Source organism: Chrysochloris asiatica, unplaced genomic scaffold (assembly GCF_000296735.1).
Source record: "Chrysochloris asiatica unplaced genomic scaffold, ChrAsi1.0 scaffold00234, whole genome shotgun sequence".
NCBI classification, from domain to species: Eukaryota; Metazoa; Chordata; class Mammalia; order Afrosoricida; family Chrysochloridae; genus Chrysochloris; species Chrysochloris asiatica.
In genome coordinates, this window is record NW_006408752.1 from 1,853,896 (window position 1) to 1,860,787 (window position 6,892).

Consider the following 6,892-nt stretch of genomic DNA (forward strand, 5'->3'; position numbering starts at 1 on the left):
GAGCATTGTCTTTCTTTAAACAGTAGGTTGCATAACTTCATAAATACTTTTATATAGCACTTTGAGTTGTTGCGGTATTCTGTTAGGGTACAAATGATTAATTCACACCAATTTTTATTAACATATACAATTTATGTATAAAGTAAGGCACATTTGTCATATTTCTGAATTCCCACAATCGTTGCCATATTTGAGTTCACTGTTTGTAACTGTTGTGTCAGTCCCTCACTGAGGGTTTTCCTCATTTTCACTGACCCTCTACCAAACAAGATGTCTTTTTTCTAGCAACTGGCCTTTTCTATTGTGTGACCAAAGTAAGCAAGCAGAAGTCTCGCCATCCTTACTTCTAAAGAACATTCTGATTGTAGTTCTACTCAGGGTGATTTGTTCATTCTTCTAAAAGTCTATGGCATCTTCAATATTCATTGCCAAGACCACAATTCAAATGCATCGATTAGTCTTCCTTTTTCATCGTCCAGTTTTCGCTACACACATACACACACATAATAATCAAGCCCATTGTCATCAAGTTGACTCCATCTCATGGCCACTCCATATGTTTCAGAGTAGAACTGTGCTCCATCGAGTTTTCAATAGCTGTAATCTTGTGGCTCTGTGAGTTAACAAGTCAAATTGCAAAGTCAGTTTGAACCGCAAGGTCGGCGGTTCAAGCTCACCAGCTGCTCCTTGGAAACCCTCTACAGGGTCGCTGTGGGTCAGAACCGACTGCACAGCACTTAGCAAACTTGTTGTTGTTGTTAAGTGCTGTGGAGGTGGTCCCAACTCACAGCAACCCCATATATATAGGGTTTCCAAGGAGGGGGTGGTGGGTTTAAACCACCAACATTACACTCAGTAGTCCAGTACTTACCCTACCAAGACTCTCAGCTGTAATCTCAGGGAAGTAGATTTTCAGGCCTTTCTTCTGTGTACCACACTGGTGGATTCAAACTGACAACCTTTTGGTTCATGTTTGAGAGCAAACCTTTTGTGCCACCCAGATGCCAAACTCATCTCTTCATTCACCTGTGCAATGTATTACTAATATGGCCCTTTAAGCTATAGTCCTTCTCTGTGTGATGTATTCTAGACTCTATGCCTGAGCTTTTAGAGTGAGTTTTCATTTTGTTAATGAGTTGTCCATTTGGGAGTGAGTTGTCCATTTTGTTAATCAGGCAGGATTAGACTAAATCCTAATGTTACTGGGAATCACTGAAGTTTTTCAATGAGTTTGTAACTTAAAAGTGTTATTTTATTAAGATGAATCTTGTTGCATATTCAAGAAGGACTGATGAAGGAGAGAAATTAGATACTATCCAGTAGGTTCAGCCCAATATTGGCCCTTTGTCCAACAGAACAAAACAGGGCCCACTCTTATGCCATCTTTTCCACTGACATTCCACTTTACCAAGCATGATGCCCTTCTCTAGGGAATGGACCCTCTTAATAATATGTCTAAAGTATGAGAGACAAAGTATGTTCATCTTGGCTTCTAAGGAGCACTCTGGATGTACTTCGTCTAACACAGATTTGTTTGTCATTCTGGTAGTCCATTGTTGTTGTTGTTGTTAGGTACCATCGAGTCAGTACCGACCCATCACAACCTTATGCACAGCAGAACGAAACACTGCCCGATTCTGGGCCAACCTCACTATTGTTGCCATGCTTGAGTCCATCAATGCTGCCACTTGGCCAATCCATCTCGTTGGGGTAGTCCATGGTACCTTTAATATTCTTCTCCAACACCATAACTCAAATATATCAATTCTTTTAAGGTCTTCCTTACTCATTGCCAACTTTCACAAGCATATTAAACTATTTGAAATACTATGACTTGGGTCGGGCACACTTATGTCCTCTTGAACACTTTACACCTTTGTCTTGAACACTTTAAAGAGGTCTCGTGCAACAAATTTGTCTAATACAATACGGGATTTGATATCTTGACTTCTGCTTCCATGAGTGTTGAGGGTAGATCCAAGCAAAATGAAGTCTTTGATAACTTTAATCTTTTCTCCATTTATTAATGTGCTATTTATTGGTTCAGTGGTGAGGATCAATAAGAAGTTATAATAATCCTGGAATAGGGTAACAGGGACTTTGAGTCAATGGAAGTTGTAAGAATGGTAAAGAAAGGTAAAATTCCATATACTTGATGAAGAATGAACCACTGAGACTTGGTGGCCAATTAGCTGAGAGGCCAAGGAGCTGGTGACAAAAAAAAAAAAAAAAAAAAAAATTCTAAAATTTCCAGCTTAGCTATCTAAGACAATGATGGTAAGAGAATCAACTCCCAGCAAAAATAAGTCTTGTCTGTAAAGGGATTTTCACCTGAATTTGCACATTCTTGGGTCCAGAATCTTGAGTCTGGAAACCAGAAAGTGGTCCCCAATACCACCACTGACATTTAACCATCTCTAGAACTAGACTAGTATGTGCCAAGAATGTATGGAGGCCATATCTGACTTCTTCTGGCTTCATAGTGGGGAAGGAGAATCAAACTCAAATTCAGTCTAAAGGTGATTCCAATGAAGCAGAGGTCAGACACACTTCCATCCTACAATCTTCCTTACCCTATTCTGTCACCAACCATCCCTCCTATAGCGCTCTGCTGCTTCACATCTCAGTTCAATCATCCATTGCAATGGCCACACAGAATTCATAATAATACTCAAGACAATGGGGTTTATTAGGAACACTTCAGGGGGCAATTCAGGATCAGAAATAACACAGGATGCAGCAGTTTTCCAGTTAGGAATGCCTCTTCTCTGCTGCATTGCAGTTACACCTCACTCTTGTCTTCTGCCTCTCAGCCATGTGCTTCCCCAGTCACTGCCCTGCTTGGACAAGTGTTACAAAGCTCCTTTAGGCAGTCTGTAAATACCCAAAGGGCACATTCTACAAATCAGCCTCCTACCCGTTGGCACTCAGCTTTACTCAATCCAGGGGTTAGGAAGCCCCAAACTGCTCTGTCTTTCTATGCCACCACCTCTGCCACCACTTTTCCAGGTGTGGACCTCATGCTTTGCTCATGGCTTTTTTTACTTGATGGTCCTGAGGTCATCTGTTCCTGCTTCTACAATGGCTCTTTAAAATCAATCCCAGCATTAGAGTCCTCTGAACCCTATTTGCCTGGTCCCACTCAATCATTTAGAATCCTGGTGTGGCACTATAGGATAAGCACTGGACCACAAGGTTGGTTTGAACAGCAAGGTCAGCAGTTCAAACCCACCAGCCACTCCTCAGAAACCCTATACGGGCCGCTATGAGTCAGAACCGATCAGATAGCACTCAACAACTATATATATATATGTGTGTGTGTGTATATATATATATATATAGGAGCTCTGGTTGTGCAGTGGTTATGTATTGGGCTGTGAACCACAAGGTCAGCAGTTCAAAACTACCAACTGTTCCATGGGAGAAAGATGAGGCTTTCTGCTCCCGTAAAGATTTACAGCCTTGGAAACCCTGTACAGGGTCACTATGAGTCCAAACCAACTCCACGGCACTTAACAACAACAATACACACACACACACACACACACACACACACACACACACTCTGGTAGCGTAGTGGTTACAAATCAGGTTGCGAACCGCAAGGTCAGCAGTTAGAAACTACCAACAGTTACATGGGAGAAAGATGAAGCTTTCTGCTCCCATAAAGATTTACAGCCTTGGAAACCCTGTACAGGGTCGCTATGAGTTGGAACTGACTCCAATGCACAGAGAGAGAGAGAGAGAGTGTCCTGGTGTAGCGCTGTGGGCTAATGCATCAGACTGCAAAGTCGTTTAAACTGCAAGGTTGGTAGTTCAAGCTCACCAGCTGCTCCTTGGAAACCCTATACAGGGTCGCTATGGGTCGGAATCGACTCGACGGCACTTAACAACAACAACAATGATATATTTATATAGTTAAGTTGGTTCCACCTCATAGTGACCCTGTGTAGGGTTTCTGAAGAACAGCTGGTGAGTTTGCACTGCTAACCTTGCGGTTGAAACCTGCCTTACAGTCTAGCACATTAACCCACAATGCCACACCAGGACTCCATATGTATATGTAGGTACCTTAGGCTGGGTTCTCTAGGGAAGCAAGACCAGTGGTTAGTTTTGCCATTCTGCCAAAATATGTCAGCCTCTAGCTCCTCCTTATATGACTGCCCTTCCCCAGCATGGCCAAGAAAATAAACCTCTTTGCCAAGACTTCCTCGAGTTTCCCCATAGTCTGGTCTACAGAGGGATACTAGTTTCTTACTTCATGTCTGGATTGCTAAATTCAATCTTTTGATACTTCTGCTTTAAGAAGAGCTTTCGGAGTTCTGAGATTTTACTTTTAAATTAGCTGAATTAACGGTGCCTCAAGGCTGTAGCTCAGCCTGGGGACCCGACATTAGTAGTTTCTGTGGTTCTAGCGTCTAAATACTCTCACTTTGGCTGCTGGTGTTGTGAAAGGAGGTTTTCTAGAAGCCTTTTGGTAGAAAGTTATTTCCTTCTTGAAGCATGACATTTATTCAGCAACATGGCACTTCCCGTGTTACACCATTAAATATCCCCTAGGCAACAGTAGCCGGCGGCATGACTGATTACTTCTTCATACCTCATATTGTGTGACTTATAATATCATAGACAGAAATAGAGTAAGTCAGATGTAGGAGAGCTTCCCAGACTGGTGAGTATCAAACTTTATCAAGGCATCAAAATTGCCTGCAGGGTTTCTTAAAACAGATTGCAGTGCCTGAGAATTTGCATTTCTAATTAGTTTGAGGGGGATCCTGATGCTACTGATTAGGGAATCCCACTCTGGAAACCATTGTTATAGACAAAGTGGTGGTGGTTTTGTTCTGTGGAGTCGATTCGAACTCCTAGCAACACTGCACAGGGTTTCTGAGGTTGTAAATATTTATGGAAGCAGAAAGCCTCATCTTTCTCCCATGGAACAGCTGGTAGTTTCGAACTGCTGACCTTAACATTAGCAGCCCGACTCATACGTAACCACTGTGCTACCAGAGCTCCTTATAGACATACTAAGATATTACAAGAGAAAAGCAAACAAACAAAATGATACACTCAAACCCAAAGAAATGCACCTGTGAACACCTGAAACATCTGAGATGTTTTATTTTCGGAAGCATAACGTTTGTTGTTGTTGTTGTTAAGTGCCTCTAACTTGTGCTTAAACATGAATTCTTTGAAGAAATCCCATAAAGTAATGCCATGTGCTGTTCAGTTGATTACAACTCATAATGAGCCTATGGAACAGGGTAGAACTGCCCCACAGGGTTTCCTAGGTATGGAAGCAGATTGCCAAATCTTTAATCCCACTGAGCCACTGGTGAATTAAAACCACACCTTTTGGTTAGCAGCCAAGTGCTTAACCCTTGTGTAACCAAGGCACCTTTCCCACAAAATGCTACTGCATGGCAAATGATGAAGAACGCAAATTTGTGGAATTACCTATAATTTCAGGGGTATCTCCTAGCCTCTCATAAACAGAAACGTCTAAGAACAGGCTTTGAAGGGTCTTCGCCATTTCTAAGGCACGTTGCTTGTAGAAGTAAACTGAATACAGAACCATAAGTAAGTAAATTTTCTTTTTGTGAAATACAGAGTTCAAGCCGGGGAATACAAAAGCCCACTAACTTCAAGAAATAAAGTTCTAGGAAGCAGATGTCCAAGGGCAGGAGTGGGTCTGGGGGTGGGGAAGACTCACACAGTGAAGAGCACAGTAGAAGAACACTGAACACTTTTTTCTTTTGCGGCCATCACTGAAGCGACAGCGGCCGAAATGAAGTTCAATCCCTTTGTGTCTTCTGACCACCGGAGTAAGAACTGTAAAAGGCACTTCAATGCACCTTCCCACATTCGCATGAAGATTATGTCTTCCCCTCTTTCCAAGGAACTGAGGCAAAAATACAATGTTCGGTCCATGCCCATCCAAAAAGATGATGAAGTCCAGGTTGTTTGAAGATACTACAAGGGTCAGCAAATTGGCAAAGTAGTCCAGGTGTACAGGAAGAAATATGTCATCTACACTGAGCGGGTACAGCAAGACAAAGCTAATAGCACAATTGTCCATGTGGGCATTCACCCCAGCAAGGTGGTTATCACTAGGCTAAAACTGGACAAAGACTGCAAAAAGATCCTGGAACGTAAAGCCAAATCTTTCCAAGTAGGAGAGGAAAAGGGCAAATATAAGGAAGGAATGATTGAGAAGATGTAGGAGTAAAATAATCTCTTGTACAACTTCCATTAAAAACTGCAAAAAAAAAACAAAAAAAAACCCAAAAAACAAAAACAAAAGCACAGAACAAATAATAAAATTATTTTCAGAACACTGCAGAATAATAATAATAGCCACCATTTTTAAGGTGGTTTACTATGTGACAGTATTTTATTTTATGTTTTATCTCTTTATGCTGCTCTTCTGTCACCATCAAAAACATCAGCTTTCAAAGAAAAAAAACAAGCAAAATATTTTCCTAGCCTTTCAAAGTGAAAGTGATATGTAGGAACTATACAATGAGAATTATCTCTTGTTAAATTAAGTCAGTATTTAAACATTTCCTTCTCTAACACTTTTGTGAGAAATGGAGTCATTTTAAGCACTAATTTGCAGAAAGTTTTGTCAGAAATATGTAGCCTACTATAATTCTGAATATTTTGAAATCAGGAAAGATGTGTGTTAGGGTTATATTCTTTCACCATACTTATTCAATCTGTATGCTAAGCAAATAATCCGAGAAACTGGATTGTATGAAGAAGAACATGGTATGAGGATTGGAGGAAGATTCATCAACAACCTTTGATATGCAGATGGCACGACCTTGCTTACTGAAAGAAAAGATGAGTTGAAGTACTGACAAAAATTAAAGACTACAGTCTTCAGTAT

General features: G+C 41.0%; 1 pseudogene; it reads left to right on the forward strand.

Moving 5' to 3' along the window:
- The first annotated feature begins 5,788 nt into the window (after nt 1-5,788).
- LOC102813889 lies at nt 5,789-6,223 on the forward strand (annotated as a pseudogene).
- Nucleotides 6,224-6,892: the final 669 nt, after the last annotated feature.